The 22,054-nt window shown below is 47.9% G+C and overlaps 1 protein-coding gene and 1 pseudogene across 1 annotated transcript in view; one reads left to right on the forward strand and one right to left on the reverse strand.

Annotated features, from left to right (window-relative positions):
- Window positions 1-22,054, forward strand: part of LOC141408704 (uncharacterized) — a 45,012-nt gene that overhangs the window by 17,256 nt on the left and 5,702 nt on the right. The gene's annotated exons all lie outside the window — the stretch shown is intronic.
- LOC135967295 (uncharacterized) lies at window positions 1,860-12,039 on the reverse strand (annotated as a pseudogene).

A 22,054-nucleotide genomic window follows, 5' to 3' on the forward strand; every position in this document is an offset into this window, starting at 1 on the left:
CCTGGCCCCTGTTTTGGAGCACCCCACAGCAAAGTGGGTGTAAAATGAAAAATGGGTTTATGCTGTATTATTATAATTCATAGAGTAGATGATAAAAATGCTTGAATCTGAACAGCAACTGAAAATGAGGACATGGTACCAGTTTGGATGTTGGACGACTTTCTTGAAAAAAGTTTTCATCAAATTTAGAAACTGTGAGTGTGCTGTTTTCTATTTCATACTTAGAATCTGTATAGTGTGTGTTGTATGAATGTGTTGTATGAGTGTGTTGTGTTGTATGTGAGTTGCATGGGTTGTATGTGTGTTGTATGTGCATATTGTGTTGAGTTGCACTTATTGTACGTTTGAGTGTTGTGTGTTGTATGAGTGTGTTGTGCGTGTATTTGTGAGTTGCATGCTTTGTATGTTGTATGAGTGTTGTGTGTTGTATGTGTGTATGTGTATGTCGTATATGAGTTGCATGTATTGTGTGTGATGTATGAGTGTTGTGTGTTGTATGAGTGTGTTGTACATGTGTTTATGGGTTGCATGTGTTGTGTGTTGTATGAGTGTTGTGTGTTGTGAGTGAATTGTACATGTATTTGTGTTGAGTTGCGTGTGTTGTGTGCATGTTGTATGTGTTATATGTTGTATGAGTGTGTTGTACGTGCATGCTGTGTTATGCGTGAGTTGCATGTGTTGTATGTGTTGTATGAGTGTATTGTATGTGTATGTTGTGTTATGAGTTGCATGTATTGTGTGTACGTTGTATGAGTGTTGTGTTGTATGAGTGTGTTGTACGTGAATGTTGTGTTGAGTTGCGTGTGTTGTGTGTGTTGTACGTGCATGTTGTGTTGAACGTGAGTTGCATGTGTTGTACGTGAGCTGTATGAGTGTGTTGTGTGTGTATGTTGTGAGTTGCATGTATTGTATGTATGTTGTATGAGTGTTGTGTGTGCATGTTGTGTTGTGAGTTACGTGTGTTGTGTGTTGTATGAGTGTTGTGTGTTGTATGAGTGTGTTGCATGTGCGTGTTGTATGTGAGTTGTGTGTTGTGTGTGCTGTATGAGTGCATTGTACGTGCGTGTTGTGTTGTATGTAAGTTACGTGTGCTGTATGTGTGTATGAGTGTGTTGTACGCACATGTTGTGTTGTGAGTTGCATGTATTGGTTATGTGTCGTATGAGTGTGTTATAAATGCACATTGTGTTGTGAGTCACATGTATTGGGTATGTGTTGTATAGGTTGTGTGTGTTTGTGTGCAGTGTGTGTTGTCAGTGTTGTATAAGCCCATTGTACATGCGTGTTGTGTTGTGTTGCATGTGAGTTGCATGTTGTCAGTGTGTGCCATGTGAGAGGCGTGGCATCCACATGACTGCTCCTCAGTGAGTCCTGCCTTGCAGCCCCTTCAAGCTTGTATCTTCCCGAGCAGCCTAGAAGCAGCAGCCTGTTTGCCTCTGCCCCTCCCCAGGGGGCCTCAGCCAGATCCTGTGCTCAGCCCCCGGCTGGGCAGTCTGCCTCTCTTGTCTCTCTCTCTTCTCTCTCATCGTCCTCCTGCGCCTCCTCCTTCTGGGGACCTGCATCCTTCCTCTGTGCTTCCTGGCAAGCCACACCTGGGACGTTGGAGTTCAGGCTGTCCTCCAAACCGTTTGCTCCTCTCTGAAGAGCGCCCCCCTTGACTGGCCGTGAGCAGCTGGAGTGGATTGCAGGGAAGGGAGGTGGGTGTTCCTGTAGAGACGCCAGGGTCTTACCTGGGGAGAAGGGAGCCTGCACTGGGCAGGCCGCCCTCCTGAGGAAGGGGATGGGGTGGGAGGAGGCTCTCGTGGACAAGGGGCCCACCTCCTGCCCTCCTTCCCTCTATCCCAGTCTGTGTGAGGGAGGGCGGGACCCTAGGTGATTTCTATGCAGATCTTCAATTATCCACGCTGTGAAACAAATACTTCTGTTTTTAAGATCAGAGGAAATCTCCTTTGTTTCTCTGCCTTTTATTTTATTTTATTTTATTTTATTTTATTTTATTTTATTTTATTTTATTTTATTTGAGAAGGAGTTGCCCAGGCTAGAGTGCGGTGGCGTGATCTCGGCTCACTGCAACCTCCACCTCCCAGGTTTAAGCAATTCTCCTGCTTCAGCCTCCTAAGTAGCTGGGATTACAGGTGCCCGCCACCACATCCGGGTAATTTTTGCATTTTTAGTAGAGATGGGGTTTCACCATGTTGACCAGGCTGGTCTCAAACTCGTGACCTCAAGTGATCCACCCGCCTTGGCCTTCCAAGGGGTTGGGATTACAGGCGTGAGCCACCGTGCCCGGTCTGTCTGCCTCTTAGTTAGAACCTGTGTATTTTATGTTTTACATTTCACTTTTCTGGGTCAGAACAGTAGTGTTTCTTTTTCGTAGTGTTGCTATGAATGTCCTTTACGGTTAGGAGACTGGGTTGGCTGCCCACTGGAGAGTGGTATCACTGGGTCACGGTCACCATCTGCCGCAGCAGCGTCCAGAGTGTTTAGAGTCTTTCCTGGACGTAGACACCCTTTTGTCTGACATTCAGATAAAACCAATCACCGCATTCAGATAAAGAGGTCAGAGCTGGGAACCGTTAGTTCACATCCACCTCTCCCGAGAGTGTTCACGCCTCTTCCACGCGGGGCTAGGCTGCTGCTGAGCATGGTTCTGCTGGCTGTGGCTGTGGCCTCTTTCCTCAACCACAGCCATCGCAGGCCTGCCACAGTTTTTATTCTTCTAGAAGAGAATAGGCAACACAAGAGAAGCAAGGTATGTTAGATATGAAACCGTTAAAAATTATTTCCTCAAACATTGTATATATTTTTTGCCCATACCTAATTTGATAGCAATTTTAAAAAGATTAAAATGAAAAAAAAATTCCCCTATATTAAGTCTTTGAAAGGCATCCAACTTAGTTTTCATACAATTATTCTCTCTTTGGAGTCATACTTTGTTGGTTTCAGTAATGTGTAACAAATGCACCAGCATAAACAGATTTAGGAGCAAACAACTGCTTCGTAATTATAGTTCAGCTCGCGGGGCCCAGCTGTGGGGGTGCAGCCTGCGCCTGCCTGTGCGCCAATAGGGCTGGTCACCTTGAGCATCTGGGAGTGTCTGGGTAAGTGAGGTCTGGGCAAGGCAGCGTCCACACACCTGCGTAGTTCTCACTTTGTCCACGTTATCCGGCAATGCCACAAAATTATCAAGTAAGTGTTCTCCAAGCGCATATTCAGTTAGTGTTTGGAAAGTGCATAGGTACCTCATACAGCACCTTTAAGAGGAACTAGGAGCCCAGGAATGAGAGCGGGTGTGAGGCCTGTACTCTCTTTGCACAGATAAAATATGCATGTGCATATCTGAGGCCAGAAAGTTAGATTGGGGCCAGAATGTGGAAGTCCTTACCTGTGGGATACTAGGGAACCACTGAGGGTTTCGGAGAGAATCGTGTCTCTGATGTGCGGCATGCCGTGGAGCCGGGGGGTGACAGGGCAGGCTCATGCAGGGCACTCGCCGTGGCCGGAGGAGGAGAGAAGGCAGCCAGTGAGCTGAGCAATTCGGTGCCTCGGTCAGGAGGGGAAGAGGGAGTACAGGAAGGCGGATGAAGCTGCGAGTCTGCACCCCGAGGTCGCCGTTGCGCTTTGCCGGAAATCAGGAGAAGCAAGTGTGGACCTGACTCAGAGATACTTAGAGACACCACTGCAAGCTGCAAGTTTGGAAATACAGGAGGAGGCTTGGGGAAAATCTGGAGCAGGGAGCATTTGGGAGCCTCTTAGGTAGAAGTGCAGGTCAAGTAGCCAGAGTGTGAGGCGTGCATGTCTGGAGAGAGGAGGCCAAAGGAAAGCCCACATTTGGAAATGGAGGAAGGGTTGGAAGACCCAGAGAAGGCCCTGCTTAGAATCCAGAGAAGAGCTGGATGGCGCAGTTCACTAAAGCCCAGAGCCGAGAGTTTCCAGGAGAAAGTCCCAAGTGTTGCTGAAAACCAGGGGGCAGGACTCCAGTTGGAGCCTGTGGGGGAGCCTGGCGGCCCTGATCCCTGAGAGCAGCCAGAGCCTGGGTGTCATGGTGGAAGTGGGTGGGAAGTGCAGGAAGCAGGTGGAGATGGTCCTTCAAGGCCTGGTGCTTCACACAGGTAGCCAGCTGTGGACCGAGACACAACTGGAGAGGGGCCTGAACCCAGAGCATCTCCAGGTGGAGGAGGGAGCCAGGAAGGGCAAAGGTATCCGGAAGAAAGGGGGCAGGCATGGAGCCAGGTCCCCAGGGAGGCTGCAGTCTTCTTTCTCTCTTCATGGACTGGTTGTTGGTTATTTTGAGTTCTCAAAGTCGTCCACTCGGTGCGGTCCAGAGAAAGTTCCCAGGGGTCTCAAGCCGGAGCAGGCCTTGTGCTTTTCCGAACACTGTGCGTGTTGACTCAGGGTTACCGTCAATGGCTAATTCTAGCGTGTCTTTTGTTGAAGTCTGCAGAGGAGCCTCAACCAGCACCGGCTTTTGAAGAACTTAGAAAACTTGTGTTCTTCTGATTCTGGGATTTTTGCCTGAAATGCCTCGTATATTTTTGGCTAGGTGTTGTTAGCACTTGTGTTACAGCATTTGGAGCTCTGTATTTTTGTGATGTGCTAGCTGTGAGGATGTTTAAAATTAGATTCCTAGAAATCAGGTTATAGGAGCTCTCGGCCATGCTTCATGGGTTATGTTTTGACCCCTCATAGTGGACCCCGTTGCAGTGGCTATTCTTAGTATTTGTGGAACACCTGACTGGTGATGCTAGGAGAATGTGATTTGTTTTCTTTGTAAGTCTAAAGTCTAACGACCTTGTAGAGTCTTTATACCTATCTCTTATAAATCAGCTTTAATATACTTGAAAATGTCCTCATTGTGCCCTTGAAAAGCAGGCTCACATTTTAAAAGTCATCCTTTTAAAATCCTTTTCTGCAGCCTGTGCCCTTTGTCTGTTTTGTTACCTTCACTGCAACATCATGAAACAGGGACAAGGGCTAGAATCTATTTCATACACAGAGCTTGAAACAGGGACAAGGACTAGAATCTCTGTTTCATACACAGAGCTGAACTGTGCTGAGCGACCTGCTATGCTGACGTCTGTTTCTGTCATGAGAGGGAACCCAGGCCTCTTGACTTTTCCTTTTGTACATTTTCAAAAAGAATATTTTTTCCTCTCTTGGGTCCATTCCATTGTGGGATTCTCTCCTAAGGCTGTTTCTTTGCGTTCCATTTTGACAAGTATGATTTATTTCTGAGATGATGAAAGGGCAGTGAAAAGGCCTGGGAAAGAGAAAGCAGGAAGAGAAGGAATCGTCTCATGATTTTAGTCAGAAGGAAATCACTCAGACAGAAACGCTATTCCAAGTGGGTCAGATCCCAGGAAGTGGGATTGAATAAGTGACATGATATCGCACAAGTGTTTTACATTCTTGCTGTTGCCAGGGGTAACGAAAAGAACGAGTATATTCATTCCGAGGTCAAATATATATCTTTGCTGACTCTGACTATAATTAGCAGAATTCGTTCAGTTCAAGTTTGAGAATACCTTTACAGAAGAGGGTCTTCGTGCACGTGTGCCTATTTCTATTTATATGTTCACACGTATTGGAGTATAAATGTGTGTGTGCTGTGTGTGAGACCTCATTATTTGAAACAAGAAATGTGCAGTAGAGCTTATTAATTACGGGAAGGTACATTTGGGGGATAAACCACTTTGTTTAGAATTGAATAATGGGGTCTTTGAGGGATGTATATATGTATGTGTGTTTGCATTTATGTGTATGAAAGTGTGTATTGCATGTATATGTGTTGTGCATGTATGTGTGCCTTTGTGTGTAATGTACATGTGCATGCATGTGTATATGTGTGCATGTGTATTTGTGTTGCATGTATGTGTGTGCATGTGTTACGTGTTTAGGCACGACTGCACATATGTGCAAGTAGGCATGCATGGATGCTCATGTGTATATAGTTATACATGTATATTTGTGCATGTTATGTCTACACACTTACGTATGTATGTGTGTCAGAATGTGTATGTATATGCATGTGTGTTTGAGTGTTGTGTGTATGCTTGTGCGTGTGTGTTTGAGTGTTGTATGTTTGTGTGCGTGTGTTTGAGTGTTGTGTGTATGTGTACGCGCCTGTTATGTGGTGGTATTATGTGATTATGTGAACGTGTGTGCATGTGTGAATGTATGTATTGCATATAGGTGTGCGTGTCCATGTGTGTGTGTGTGTGTGTGATATGTGTCTGTGCATGCATGCATGTGCACATTTGATTTGTGAATCCTCTCTGGGAGGGGCATGTTCCTGGAGACAGTGCATGGGATCCTCCGCTGTCCTCTCAGGGAGAGAGACATTGTGAAAGTTCGAGCCATTAGGTAAACATGCCTGATGTTCTATAAAATATATATTTAAATATACCACTGGGGTTAAATATATGTTAAATGGGTGCAAAGCTGTTATATTGCATTAAAAGTCATGTTAGTACTTCCTGGTTAAAGGCTTTGTGAAAGATTTCCTGTACATGGGACATAATACACCACACAGAATTACAGCAGGTCAATGGTATTTGCCAGGAGGTCTGGCTTATGATTGGTATTTCTAGTTGCAGACATGCAGGTTGAGCTTTGCTGGACTTAGAGGAGGGTCATTGACTCTGCCCACTGAATGATACCAGCGTCTCTGCTGCTTCCTTTTTCTGCCGGCTTCATCCAGAGCTGGGACAGCTGCTCTCAGACGCATTGTACTTTTTTCTACATAAAAATCTGCAGCATTTGTTAGCAGTCCAGTAGCAGACCGAGTGGCAGGTCCAGGGGCAGGTCCAGCGTCAGGTCCAGCATCAGGTCCAGCGGCAGGTCCAGCATCAGGTCCAGGAACAGGTTCAGCGGCAGGTCCAGCGACAGGTCCAGTGTCAGGTCCAGCAGCAGGTCCAGTGTCAGGTCCAGCGGCAGGTCCAGCCAACTTTCCACATGGCCCATGTGAAAATGTACCCTCTCCCTTCCATTTTTTAAAGCAGTATCATTAGTAGAGCCTACTGCCATTTCTCCTTGAGCTCCTCACAGTGGATGGTAAGCATTTGCTTTATTAAAGCAAAGTTCCGTGCTCTTTGTGCTAAGTCCCCTCTGCCTTTCTGTGAGAGGCTAGAATTGGGATCGACCCTCAGCTGTGCCAGAGCCTTGGTACATGTCTCAGTTCTGGAATCTACTCTGTGCTTGTTGCCTTCCATCCACCGACAGCCGTCTGTCTTCCTGTCACTCCTTCAACACGGAGTCCAGCAGAGTGCACACAGGTGAGCCTGTGTGAATGCTGGTTTTGTAGGATCTTATCGGGACCTTAGTCATCTTTTCACTAGGAAACCAGACACTGCAAAGGACTTAAAGAAAAGCCCAAAGAAGCCGTATCAGTAGAATCATAGAGACAGAATTCTACAACCATAGGAAGTGGCATTGATTATCATGAAATGTGCATTTATGTGAGGCATAGTAAAACATCACATTTCTTACTGGGTAAGAGCTTGGAAAAGATTATGAAAGTATAACTGACTCTACTCTTGTATCGTAGAACATGGTAAAATGATGCAAGGTGTTGTATAGAATGGAACAAACAGAATATAATTATATAGAGTAGCGCAGAATAGAACAAATAGCATAATGTTATATAGGGTAGCATAGAACAGAAGAAACAGTGTAACATTATGTAGTATAGTATACAATAGGAAAAATCGTATTACATGGTCTAGAATAGAACAAGTGGGATAGTATTGTAGAGTATACAGTTGAACTAATGACGTAGTATTGCATAGCATAATACAATCTAGATTAGAACACACAGCATAGTATTAATATTACGTAGTGTGGTGTGGAATAGTAGAGTCGCATGGCACAGAACAGAGAGGATAGTGTTCTGTAGCACTGATGCAGGAGTTTTGCTCTTTAGCTCAGCTGGGTCCAGGTTCTTGTCTAATGACCAGGAAGAAACAGGCACGGGGACATCGAAGAGTGAGTGCAGTGGAACTCGTTAAGCTAAAAGTTAAGCTCTCAGCGAAAAGAGGGGTCCTGAGAGCAGATTGCTGGTCGCCCCCTTCCCAGTTGACTACAAGGGCTTTTATATAGAAGCTGATGGGGCTGGTCTCGCTGTCTAAGGAGCAAATATCTGGTGGTTCCACCCCATTCCCTCGTGTGCATGGGGACCTTTAGTCTGCTGTGAGCATGTTTAGGAGGGCCCCCCCGTGCAAGTCCCCCTATCTGCACAAAACATGGGCTGGAGGCTCTCTGGGACCCTTCCCTTACTGTCTGCCTAAAGCAAGCTGGCTAACTCCTTTCTGTATAGAAGAAAATAGAATAGAATAGAACAGATAGTACAGCGTTTTATAGTATGGAGTGAAGCTGTAGTATTCTATCATAGAGAATGGAATAGTATAGAATAGAACAAACAGATCGTACTAGTGTAGTATAGAATAGTAGCCTCATGCAGCACGGAGCAGTGTTGTTCTCCCTATGTACAGAGTGTAACCACCAGGAGAGCGTTCTTCAGTGGGGCGTCACTGGCCCTTCATATTTCTTTGGTTCTGCGGAAATGAGGAGAGGAAGTTAATAGAGGGGGAGGAGGTTGGCTTTCTTACTTTTAAGGCGCTCATTACTTCTTGGGGATCATTTGATGGTCCCCTTTGGTAGTATTCTGTGAAGCAGTCTCTGTACTCTGTGTAGGGTGAAATGTGGAGCAGTCTGTGGACTCTGTGTAGGGTGAAATGTGGAGCAGTCTGTGGACTCTGTGTAGGGTGAAACATGAAGCAGTTGAGAAAGGATGAAGTCAGAAGTAGCTCAGCAGAGATGCACCAACTCTTACCTGGGAGACTGTGGAGCAGTCTGTGGACTCTGTGTAGGGTGAAATGAGGTGTTTTGTGTGAATTGTTGTCTCATGCCTGGCACATGGCAGAGCCTCCGTGGATCTTGCCGTCGTGAACCCTCTGATAACTTCTCTACAGTGCCCTCCACACTATAAATACCACACATTGTGGGAAGTCCAGGCCTTTTCAAAGGCTGGGTTTCATTTTAACAAAATTGTTATGCCCTGCTTATTTGGAATGGCCAGATCATCCTGCACTTCTGACTTCACCTGTCCAGCTGGGTACACCTCCCTGCGTGCTGCCAAGGTTTACGGCGGAATTCCCTGACGCCACTACCCTCACTGCCTGCACCTGAATCTGCTGTGGGGTCATTTCCTTATTGGACTTGTCTGGGGACCTCCTGAGGGGTGGATGGGTGAGGACTGGGTTATCTGGGGAAGGTGTTCATGGCATTCCTGTTTTCAGTTTGTGTCTCTGTTGGAAGAGATGCTTTTAGCACATCCGTTAATCCAGACGTGATTAGCAAGGAGTGTCTCTCCCAGGTAAGAGTTGGTGCATCTCTGCTGAGCTACTTCTGACTTCATCCTTTTTAAAGTCTGTTACAAAGAGAACTTTGGTTTCTCAAGGTTTAAGAATTGATGTCAAAGAGCAATTTAGTGTTCTTTTTGAGTCACCAGCCTTGCTGTGGATGATTCATGAGTCCTTGGTGGTTAGGGCCACAGCACAATCGGTGGGCCGTCTGTTCCCCACCCTGGTGGATACTTTCTCACCCAAAGAAATGTATTCTGTTAACATGTCTCAGTTAGAATATTTTAGTAGGAGACAGAGTTATGGCTCTTGTTTTAATTTGTAATAGATGATTACTGTAGCAGGGTCAAGGTTGAGACTTGCAGTGTAGCTCATGGAAAACATTGATTAGAAACACCCAAAATATATCACCAGCTTTGTTGCTGCAGCTCCAAGGGACTAGGAATGCATATATATTTTTTCTTTTGTTATTATTTATTATTTTTATTTTTGAGACAGAGTCTTGCTCTGTCACCCAGGCTGGATTGCAGTGGCATAATCTCAGCTCACTGTAACCTCTGCTTCCAGGGTTCAAGAGAATCTTGTGTCTCAGCCTCCCAAGTAGCTGGGATTACATGTGCCTGCCACCATGCCCAGCTAATTTTTGTATTTTTAGTAGAGACAGGGGTCTCACCGTGTTGGCCAGGCTGGTCTTGAACTCCTGACCTCAAGGGATCTGCCAACCTTGGCCTCCCAAAGTGCTTACATTACACACATGAGCCACTGTGCCTGGCCGCCATGATCATTTTAAATGTGGCACTGAATATCTGCCTTTTTTTTTTTTTTTTAAGAAGTGCAAATGTTACCTCTCACACCTCTATTCTGTTGCTGGCCTGGGCTGGCCAGCAGGGTTCCCAGGCTCGAGGCCATGTCTGAAGTGTTGTTGGACAGTGTGGATCTGTGACCCCTTGGTCTTTGGGGACGTGGGGCACCCCGAGACACCCACAGTCTTGCGAGGGCTTACGGCTCTGTGTGTGGCTGCTGTGAGGCAACCTTCGGTGGGGAGGAAGGAGAGCAGAGCCCATCTGTCCTGGTGCGGAAAATGCCCAAGAAACCAAAGAAATGGTACAAAAAAAATCATCTGCCCTGGTGCCATTTCTGTAAAAAAAAAAAAAAAAAAAAAAAAAAAAAAAAAAATTCACTCTGAATGTGGTTCTGTGCTTGAGGAGGATAGAAAATACCTGGAAAGGCACAGGAAGTGTTCTTATGGGGTCAGCGCCGGGAAGTGGGATGGGAGGCTTGGGAGTGTGTGCAAAGGAGGAAGTGGCATATTTTATTCTAGTTTATTTGGTAGAGCAAGTGATGAAAGTGAAGCTTGAGTGATCAGAGTAGCTCGGCCTGGCCATGGGTAGATCCCAGCGTGTCCCGCCTCCCGCCTGCAGCTGCAGCTCTGTTTCTCCGTCACAAATGAGACAGGTGGCCTGAGGTTGTGGGCCGAGGAGGGGCAGCTCGGTGTTCCCAGCACCTGACTGTTCAGGCTGCTCTTGGGCCAGCCTGAGGGAAGGGGCGGAGGAGAGCTGGGAGGGTGCACAGTGCGTCCTCCTCCCCCGCCCTGGGACTGAGGTAAGCCCAGGCTGCTGTCAGGATGGAGAAAGATGCCCTCAGGACGGAGGAAGAGGCCGATGGAGTTTGGTCAGCAGCCAGTGTTGTCTTTCCCACAGGGGATACGCAGTGCCCCAACTAGCAGGAAAAAACTCTGCTTTAGTTTTTAAATTTTGCTCATTCTCTTTATCGTGCTGGTCATGGTAAGATTTGGATATTGTTGGTAGGAATCAGTGTCAATTGCGTACAGTTGACTATTGTCCAACACAAGCTTGAGCTTTGCGGGTCAACTTATAGGTGGATTTTTTCAACCAAACTCAGGGAGAAAATACAGTGTTCTGCCACGTGAAACGCATGTCGGAGGACTGATTCTTTGTACACGCAGAAAATACAGTGTTCCTGCCATGTGAAACGCGTGTCGGAGGGCCGACTCTTTGTACACGCAGGTTCGGCAGGTCCACCTGTGGGGCTTGAATGTGCCTGGATTTGGTGTCCATGGGGTCCTGGAACCGACTCCCTGAGTCCAGCGAGGCTGGCCCCGGGATCGACTCCTTGAGGACAGCGAGGCTGGCCCCGGGACCGGCTCCCTGAGGACAGCGAGGCTGTTTCTAGTAGCAGGTGGTTTATTTTGTGTTTTCCCCCTGGCTCCACACCCCGTTCTCAAAGACACGGCTGTCACAGGGGGACCAGCTGGGGCAGGGGAAGAGTGGAGGGCACCTGGTAGAAGTGGCCGTGGACTCTCTTAGGAACGATAACCGTGACACCTACCGTAGACGAAGATGTTGTTGGTCTGCACTCTTCTCGTGTTGGTCTGGGGCATACAGTGGCCGTGGGCTGGTGTGGTCCACAGCCCCGGTCTGGGGCATGCAGTGGCTTTGGGCTGGTGTGGTCCACAGCCCCGGGCTCCGTGGTCCCTGACCCTGAAATCCCATCCGGTCCTGTGTCACCTTGGGCCAGCTGTCTCCTGAGGGGAAGGGAACAGGGAACAGCCCTCCCCGCATGGCCTCCCCAGCACCACCCACCCCCAGGACCTCCAGTGTTGACCCTGCTGGGGGCTCCTCTCTCCTGGGGGGACCTTGTCCCAACAAGAGGACTCCATGGGCTGCAGGAGGTGTCGAGCTATTTTCTCTCCTGGAACTGGGTTGCTGGCAGCTCCCAGATGCAGGAGGAAAGGCTCAGAAGTGCCTTCATAATAAGGAGTTGTTGACGTGAACTTTGGACAGCAAACACTGCTTACATTTCCTTTTCCATTTTGATGCGTTAATGGTGTGCGGCAACACCGTGACACACGGGGATGCAGGTGATGGGTGACCCCCCCGCAAGGGGGCCATGCACCTGTTTGATAAGAAGGCATGCTTCTCTTACTGCAAATAAAAGCTTTTAATGGTTTTCTGCCAGAAAGACCCTGTCCTTTATGTAGGATACATAGCGGATCATTTGGCAAGGGATTGGGGATTTGGGGTTAAACTAAAAACAAATTAATTTCATTTTGTAGCACTCTGAACCCATTTGAGTTAATTATTCATTGAGAATTTGAATAGCACACACTGTTCTGACTTCCAATTTCCCCCTAATGAACGGCATTTGCTGTAACATGACAAAACCCTTAGTCTTAGAATTACTGGGTAATGTGGAAAAAGTCAAAGTTGGTTCTCTGTTGTTTTGCTTTAAGGAAATTATATTACTTTGCAGCCACTTAGTTTTCTCCTTTCCAGTAAGAAAAATTGCTTTCTTACTACCTGAAAATTCGTGAAGGTCAAGGGGACACAGGCTGCAGTGTATTAAAAGCCACCATCAAATGTGGACGTGGACCGAGTTTTCCCCTGTTCTCTCCCACCATCAAATGTGGACGTGGACTCAGTTTCCCCCTGGTCTCGCCCATCATCAAATGTGGACTTTGACCCAGTTTCCACGTGTTCTCGCCCATCATCAAACGTGGACGTGGACCCAGTTTCCCCCGTTCTTTCCCACCATCAAATGTGGACGTGGACCCAGCTTCCCCCTGTTCTTGCTAACCATCAAATGTGGACTTGGACACACTTTCCCTCTGTTCTTGCCCACCATCAAATGTGGACACGGATTCAGTTTCCCTCTGTTCTTGCCCACCATCAAATATAGATGTGGACCTAGTTACCTTCTGTTCTCACCCACCATCAAATGTGGGTATGGACCCAATTTCCTTCTGTTCTTGCCCACCATCAAATGTGGGCATGGACTCAGTTTCCCTCGGTTCGTGCCTACCTTGCCACCATGGCTCATTTCACAATCACTCAGGAAAGGAAGAAACATTATTTTTAATAGGCATGAAGGCAGTTGTTTTTAACCTAAGGAACAGGACATAATTCCAGCAATGGGAATGACCAGCCGAGTGGGTCTGTGTGAGGTTTGGAAGAAAAAAAGTATTTTAAGTTCCCCTCTCTGTGTGTGCCCACCTCCCCCAGTTGAGAGTCACAGATTTAATTACTTTAATTTTGAGCTTAAAATAATATGACAACCTAACAAAAACTACTACAGTCCTATAAAATTCTGCTGTGTGTTTGGTTTTTCAGTTGCTTTTCTGAATATGGTAAATGAATGCATTATGAGTTGTTATTTTAGTAATTGCTGTAAAAATTAATGTATGTTATAACCAAGTGTTATAAAGTTAATTTAGCACCAAAGGAAAGCTAAAGCTGCATTGATTTCCCAGTGTAGTTGTGCATAACAACGGCTCCATGAGGCAGGGGCTGTGACCCTGCAGTCTGGTGGGAGCAGGTGCCACCTGGCTGGTGCGTTCGCTGCCCGTCCCCTCTTGCTGCCAGGCAGCTTTGCAGTTTCCAGGCTATGCGGGAATTGAGGCCGGTGGTCAGTAAGAGACGGTGGGTAGTTGGGTGGTGCAGGTTGACGTGGGGTGGAAGGAGGCGTGGAGAGCCTGGGGAAGCCTGGACAGCAGCTCCGGTACCTGCACAGGGGAGCAGGGTGCAGCGGCACGGGACAGTGAGTAGCTCCTGGAAACAGCCGTTGGGGTTTTTATAGATGAGTCTGTCTTCAGCTCTGCATCCCTTTCCTGCTGAGTCCGGGTGGAGGGTGGAGGCGTCGAGCGCTTGTTTCTCCAGGTGAGGGCCCATCGGACACAGCCAGTGTTTCCTGGAGTCCCCTCACCTGGGAACGTGCCCCTGCTCTTTTCAGAACAAAAGAAATCTTAGTTAAACTTGACACATCACCTTTCCAGAAGGTGTTTAAGTCTGTATGCCTGTTAAGTCACCTAACTTTAAAGAGTAATGATACAATATGCTTCTTTTTAGGGGAGAGAACCTAGCTGATTTAAAAGATAAAATCAGAGGTTGGGGTCGCAGCATTGTGGAGGAGACTTGGTTTATGTCCTAGTGGGCAGCAGTGTTTCCTCAACTATGGTGTTTGCTCTATTATTACATTACAGAGGTGACACTTCAAGCATAGGGAAATGGAAGGCAAAACAGCGCCCCCATTCAGAGATAAACGTTATCAACATATTCATGCACTTCCTTCTGCTGTTTTTGCTCTTCACTTTTTGTTTTAAGACCACGTTCGTAGGATGGATATATAATTGTTTATGGTGACTTTAAAAGCACCTTTCTTGCTAAAAAGAGTATTTTTTCAGTCTGGAAAATTTAGACAACATGTTTTGTTTAAAAATTAATTATAATACCACCGTGAAGTCATCAATGTTTTTATACATTTTCTTGGTCTCTTTATGGACTTAATAGATACAATTTAACAAATTGGAAATAACGTAATATTATGCATAAAATGTTTCTTGGCATTAGAGATGGAGCAGAGAGGAGGCACAGGGCTTCCCGCTGGCTGAGGTCCTCCCAGGGTGTGACCAGCAGCCTCCCAAGTTTAGGGTCTGCACGGAGTAAGATTTCTAAATTGCCTTACACCACAACCCCTGCAGCCACGCGTCCCTTTGATAAGGGGGTGTACTCTGATAGATTTTTCAAGACAAGAGTTTGCTGGATCTGAGGCTGTTTCAGCTGCTTCTGGAGACGGCAGGTCTGGGACGTTTGTGCCAGCTCTCCCTCAAGACCCCACGGATGCCACATCCTCATCTTTTGGAACCCAGTGTTGTAGAGGAGAAATCTGAAGCCAGTTTGATTTTTGCTTCTTGGTAGGAAACTGATGTTTTCAGGCTTTTCCCCTTTATTTCCATAATGAAGATGATGTCCAACCTCATCCAGAGGTGTGTTTGTTACCTTGTCGGGAATGTCCAGCCCTTATGTCCCCCTTCAGGTCCTCAGTCCCTTTCTCAACTTCCTCGCAATCCTCCCCATCTCATCCATCTTCACTGTAATTCTGTTATTTTTTTTCATTTTTGTGCTCACTTTCCCATGCGACTTTTGTTCTTGTTTCACAGATGCCCGTGCCAAACTTTATGTCTGGGGCTCGAGGGCCGTGTTTTATTCTGTCTGCCTCTGCATGTACTTTTGAGAAGTGGGGTTGGAGGTTGCCCCCCAGGTGCTGTTTCAGCTGGACCTGCCCAGACTCTGTGAATTGGGGGCGTCGGGCAAATCCCATGTGGCTCTATGGTGGGCCGTGCCGCTGAACCGTACGTCTGAGGTTTGGGGGCCGTGTTTCATTCTGTCTGCCTCTGCATGTACTTTTGAGAAGTGAGGGTGGGGGTTGCCCCCTGGGTGTTTCAGCTGCACCTGCCCAGACTCCCTGAAGTGGGAAGGTCGGGCAGAACCCGTGTGGCACTACAGTGGGCTCTGGTGCTGACAGAGCAAGAAGCCGCACTCCCAGGACGTGCTTGCAGCTGTGGGCAGGACTGGGATTGTGACAGGATCATTTCCTTCTCTAAAATACATCTCAACTGTTATCCAGAGGGTTGGCTGTAGGCTTTCAACAGCTTCACTCTTCTTAGTTACCAGGAGACAATTCACTAAACAGAGTTGCTGTCAGGGTTTAATTAGGAATTTCTGCGAGAGGCTGGTGGTACAGCTCCCTCTTCAAGCCTCCTGCAGCCTACCCGTCCCCACTCTTGGGCCCAGCCACCTGCATTGGTCTGTGGAGACTGCACATTCTCTGTTCTCCTAAGGGGCTCCTGGACTTCGGGACAGCCTTGGTAAGTTGATGTGTAACTCCCAGTCTCTTCTCTCTTTAAGTAAGTACGTTCATGGAATCCTGATCTTCGAAATTGTTTCATCTTTGTAAAACAGCCATAGTTTCCTAAGCCACCTTGTGTCTGAGTGTGAATCACTTGTTATTTTTCACTGCAGAATGAACAGAACTGGAAACATAAGATTTAGAGGGTGATGAAAAGACAGAGGTTAGCATATTCCATTTTCTCACCTTTTCCTTACACTTTTTCCTTAAATGCACCCCTCGTATGTCTGTGAAGTTCTTCCCAATTCTGTAACGTCACTCTATCCGCAAGTGGAACATTTGTGAACACTAACAAGTGTTGATGTATACACCTCTGCAACCCCGCTGGAATTAATGCTTTTTATTTATGAATGGATGGTCATCAGATGGCCAGAGGGATTCCCTGTGAATTGCGGGGGTCCTCATGCCTGCTTGTGAGTGACATGCACATGGCGAGGGCTAGGGAATCTCAGTCTCTGTGATTTGAGTTTTGACATCGTTTACGCAAGGCAGGTGGATGACTCTTTGAGCTTGGCATGCTCCTGGGTGGCACAGCACAGCTGACATGGAGTGGGGCAAGGGCTTGTTCCACGAGTTTCTGTGTTTTTGTTTTTGTTGTTGTTGTTGTTGTTATTTTTTTTGAGATGGAGTCTCTCTCTGTCACTCAGGCTGGAGTGCAGTGGCGCGATCCAGGCTCACTGAAAGCTCCACCTCCCGTGTTCACACCATTCTCCTGCCTCAGCCTCCCGAGTAGCTGGGACTACAGGTGCCCACACCACGCCCTGCTAAATTTTTTGTATTTTTAGTAGAGACGAGGTTTCACAGTGTTAACCAGGATGGTCTCGATCTCCTGACATTGTGATCCACCCGCCTTGGCCTCCTGAAGTGCTGGGATTGCAGGCGTGAGCCACCGTGCCTGGCCTGTTTTTGTTTTTTTGAGACGGAGTCTTGCTCTGTCATCCAGATTGAAGTGCAGTGTCATGATCTAGGCTCACTGCAACCTCCACTCACTGCAACCTCTGCCTTTCAGTTCGAGCAATTCTCTTGCCTCAGCCCCCCTAGTAGCTGGGATTACAGGCATGTGCCACCATGCCTGGCTGATTTTTGTATTTTTAGTAGAGACAGGATTTTGCCATGTTGGTCGGCTGGTCTTAAACTGTTGGCCCCATGTGATCCACCCGCCTTGGCCTCCCAAAGTGCTGAGATTACAGGCATGGGCCACTGCACCCGGCCCTGTGTTTGACTCTTAAATCTTCTTTTTCTTTTTAATATTTCTGTTTCTGGACGGCCACTCAGTGGATATGGAGGAAGAGTTCACAGATGTCCGTATTACATTTCTTACTTAAATTAGCCTCCCTTGAACACTGCTGTAGGGTACAGATGCATGAAAGGCTGAAAGGGTGGTTGCGTCCCAGTAAGTGTGAGCGTGGAGCTGGTCTGTGAGACCCCGGTGCCAGTGAAGGCACCCGTGTGAGATGGCCTGGGATGGGGGTGTTCAGAGCCCTGACCGTGGCACACACCCTTCAGCTTTGATGTTTCAGGCCATTGCTCTGGTCATCAGTGAGCAGAAGGTCTAACAGCAGTGATATTTATCACTAGCTGTGTTGGCCAATGTGTTAGGAGGGTGAACCTGTTTGACTTAAGCTGTTTGACGGGTTTGCATTTAAATAGACAACTGGTGACCTGGTGCCTGGACGCTTGCTCTGTGACTTGCCCTACGTGGCTTCTCCCTCTGGTATGTGTTAGATGAGATGGGCGTGTTTAGGGTGGTGTGGCCCTAGACTAGAAATGCAAACCCTGCCTCACCCCAGATCTGCCCCACCCCAGTGTGACTTTTGGAGATGGAGGCCCAGCATCCTTCACCTGCCCTCCAGGGTGATGCTGAGGATGCTGAGGTTTCAGAGCGCTGCTTTGTTGGCACTCCAGCAAGTCCTGCTTAAAGAGGCCAGGATCTGAAATGGCAGGTTACCACATTGTATAGCAGAAAAATAGAAACGTTTCCTTAGAATGGGCGTAGGAAGAAAAATGATTTCCTTCACCATATCTGGAAAAGATTTCAAATTAGCAGGCACTATTTGGAATTATTAGTGGTCTCCTGTATTTCTTATCTTTTTTTTTGTTTTTTCTTTATTTTGATACAGGGTCTCACCCTGATGCCCAGGCTGGAGTGCAGTGGTGCAATCTTGGCTCCCTGCAACCTCTGCCTCCTGGACTCAGGTGATCGTCTCACCTCAGCCCCCTGAGTATCTGGGACTACAGGCACGATACCATACCTGGCTTTTTTTTTTTTTTTTTTTTGTAGAGACGAGTCTTGCTATGTTGCCCAGGGTGGTCTCAAATTCAAGCATTTGTCCTGCCTCAGTCTCCCAAAATGCTTCTGTACCCCTGACCCAACAAGGAAGGACAAGAGGCGTGAGCCACACTCCTGGCCTCCTGTCTTTCCTTGTTGGAGCAGGGATGTAGAAGCACTTGCCGCAGCTGACTTGAGTATATCTCGTTTTGCTTTGTTTTCGTCACGGGTAACCTGGCAGTGCTGTGCACCAGTGCTGCTGGCCAGTTGTTTTTTCGATGGACTGGCAGAAAATCAATCTGAGACCCGGGTTCCTTTCTCCCCGGGTACTGACCAGGTGGGAGAGGAAGGACGTTATCTGAGTATCAACTTCATGAGGGCTGGTGGGGAAACGTCAACTTTAAGGTGCCTGGGATCTAAGGCATGGAACCCAGAGTGCAGCGGAACATAGGGGATGTATCCTTGGGAGCAGAGACGTGCGGGCCAGTGCCCTCGTTCCTGGCAGGTTCTGAGTGCAAGAAAAGGTTAGTGACCCAGCCGAAGTCACGGAGCAACCTGCCAAGACCTGCCTGGATGTGTGGCTGGCATCTGTGCTGGCCCCAAAACTGCCCATTTGGGGATTCCTTGCAGTTTCAGACCCATCTAGGGGTCCGGAGAGGGTCCCAACCATGACCTCAAAGAAAGAGGTGTTGCCTTGAGATCCTCCAAGGTGAGGGTAGGAATTTTTTTTTTTTGTTTCAATTAGCAATAATTTGTTGTGAATGATCTTGGACCTATTTTCCACTTCTTTGTATAGGAAGAGAGACAGAATAAAAAGTCTCAATGTGCCAGATGCCATGTAATGAAGTCGTGGGTTTAACATTGTTGATTATTATGTAACATCACGTTAAGTGGAACATATTCACACGTGTCCACAGCGTGTGCGTGTGCCCAGTCCGATGAGCACGTTGGGTTGGGGTCGCTGCTGGTTCATGCAGCCCCTCTGGGTGGTGCTTTCTCTGTGACTTGCCCAACACCGTTGCTGCTGCCTCTGTTGGAGTTCAGCCTTGACCGGCCTTGCTGCCACCAGGTTCTCGGGGCCTGTGCACCCTCTTCCCCGCGCGCACCCTCTACCCCGCGTGCACGTTCTTCCTGGGGCACACCCTCGTCTCCGCGAGCACCCTCGTCCTCTGTCCTGCCCACCCGGGGTCTGCTGTGTGTTTCTACTCAGCCCATGCCTGCCTCTTGCTGTGAGCTCAGTTTATTGAGGTGCGGTGAGAAACCAACAGAGGGGAGCAGTGTCCCAGCTTGTCAGGGCAGGAGGGAGCCTTGGGCATCTCTTCCCCAACTCTGGCGACCCACCCTTCGCGATATAGTGCTGGGGAGAGAGGTGAGTTCTAAAGGTAAGACGGCCGTGATTTCCTGAGTCTTAATTACCTAACACTGGGTCATCTGCCATGTCGCCTCATCGAAGGGCACCTCTAGAGACAAAGCAAAGCCTCTGATGGCCGTGGGCGGGGTGGCCATGCCTGTCTGTGGGTTCTGTAGAACCTACCCAAAGCCCCTCCAGCCGTGGGGATGTTCAGGCACTTGCCGCCTGTAGGAAGTGTGCGTTAGCCACGTGGTAGGTGCGGACGCCTGGAGGGATAGGCACAGGCCCACAGGCGTGGTGAGTGTGGGAGATTTAGCCACGTGGGGACGTGTGGCGGGATAGGCACAGGACCACAGACGTGGCGGGTGTGAGAGAAAGTGCACAGAGTGCCCAGCAGATGGCGTGTGGTCAGCGGAAGCCGTGAACACAGGCCGGGCTCGGGAGACACATTTGGAAATACACTTTAAGCAACATCAATGGATAATGCTGCGATTTGGTTTCCTCCCGTGGTCCAAAACATGTTCTAGAGATGCCGCTGCTTTGTGTGTACCTGAGACAAGGGTCTAAATGTATTAGGGCCTTGATGTAATCTGTAAGACAGGTACAAAATGCCTATTTCAACGAGGCACTGAACAAGAAAGCGTGCTCTATTCAGTGCAATGAGAATGCTTCATTGTCATAAGCAAAGTAAAATGCCTCCAAGGCGAGCTTGCCATGTGTTTAATGACCTTGGACACGAGCCTCCTAAACCTGCCAGAAAGTGCTTCCAGCGTGGCTTCATGCAGTGGTTTCATGCAGTGGCTTCAGTGGAGAATGTGCATATGTGGCTGATACTGAGAGCTGCGCAGCACCCTCCTGACCTGACGCATGCCCATGTGTGGACCGTGAGCCGGGCAGCACCCTCCCGACCTGACGCATCCCCACGTGTGGGCCATGAGCCGGGCATCCTGACCTGACAGGTCCGCATGTGTGGACCATGAGCCGGGCAGCACCCTCTTGACCTGACGGGTCTCCTTGTGCCCATTGTGGGACCTCCGTCAGTCAAACAAGTGACACATGTCAAACTGAATGCAGGGAGGAGGGTCCAGGATTGCACGCAGGCTCCATGTCTCATCCTTCTGAGGCCTTCTGGGAAGCCAGGAGGGCAGTGGGGTCTTTTGCGTGTTTCCTCCTGGTGGCTATGAATTTGTACCAATGGCTTTTTGCAAAAGGGCCCGGAGGCGGAATCAGACCCTGTCTTAGAAAGGATGACGTCTTCACGGGCACCTCTTTCCGCCACTCTAGTGCTCCTGTGATTTTTCAATATGTGCACCCTGCAGACTTCAGCCTGTTGGTGTCTTGGGGGAATAGATACCAGGATTGTTCCAATGTGTGCAAACCTGAAACAGGAATTTCTCTGCGTTAAGTTGGTCACCAAAATGGGAGGTAAGGGGAGAGGGGAAGGAACTTCTTGGCCTCATCAGCCCTTTTCTTGAAACTCACAGTCAAACTTTGTCAAATTCTAGATGATGGTGCTTTAGTCGATGCATTTATGTATGTTATGTCTTGTTTTCTGAGTATGGTGCTTCGAGAATTTAAATATTAAGGTGAAATTGCCATGCACGGTTGAATTGGCACCATAATTTGACTCTCTGTAAAGCCTTTTGGTTTTCTGTTAGAGTGACTTACCATTTTTTGAGTTAACTGAAACAAACTCTGCTGTCAGCACGAAGGAACCACTGTCTAGTTAGGACATCCAATTAAATAGAATTCTCCTAAATAGAGCGTGCTCTTTTCATAAATTTTAAAAATTCATCTATTCATCAAACACATATTGAGTACTTATCACCCTGGTTGCTAGTCACTGTTCATATATATTTTTAAGGAATTACTTCCACCTAGCTCTGAAATAACATTGTATTTAGAATTTAGCCCAGAGGTGATTAAGCATGAACTTTTCTCAGCAGTCTTGTTTTCATTTTTACTTGATAACATGTTCTCAGACTCGGTGCCCAGCTGACGTTACTGTGCATTGCCCCAGGCACACACCTGGCCGGCGCTGTGTCTCTGGGGCTTTAGAGCAGGAAGGAAGGGCTGCCAGGTGTCTGGCCCTTCCATGTTTCCCTGGGGGAAGGATTAGGCCTTGGGCAGGAGTCTTGGCTTGTCTTACTGGATTAGCTGGTGTCATTCAGTCAGCTCTGCCTTGGTGTTAAGCTCTGGACTGACTCTGACCTCTGAGTGGCAGAGGAGAGGATGGCGTTTTAGAATCAGTCATGCAGACCGGGGCACCCAGCAGGTCTCGGATAAAAAGTGGTGGCAATTGATCACTTCCCTTTTTGGGAGAACTGTGTGGATTGACTCAGACCTCTTTCTTTTGATTTTATCTTGAGA

The sequence above is a fragment of the Macaca fascicularis genome, chromosome 15 (assembly GCF_037993035.2).
Source record: "Macaca fascicularis isolate 582-1 chromosome 15, T2T-MFA8v1.1".
NCBI classification, from domain to species: Eukaryota; Metazoa; Chordata; class Mammalia; order Primates; family Cercopithecidae; genus Macaca; species Macaca fascicularis.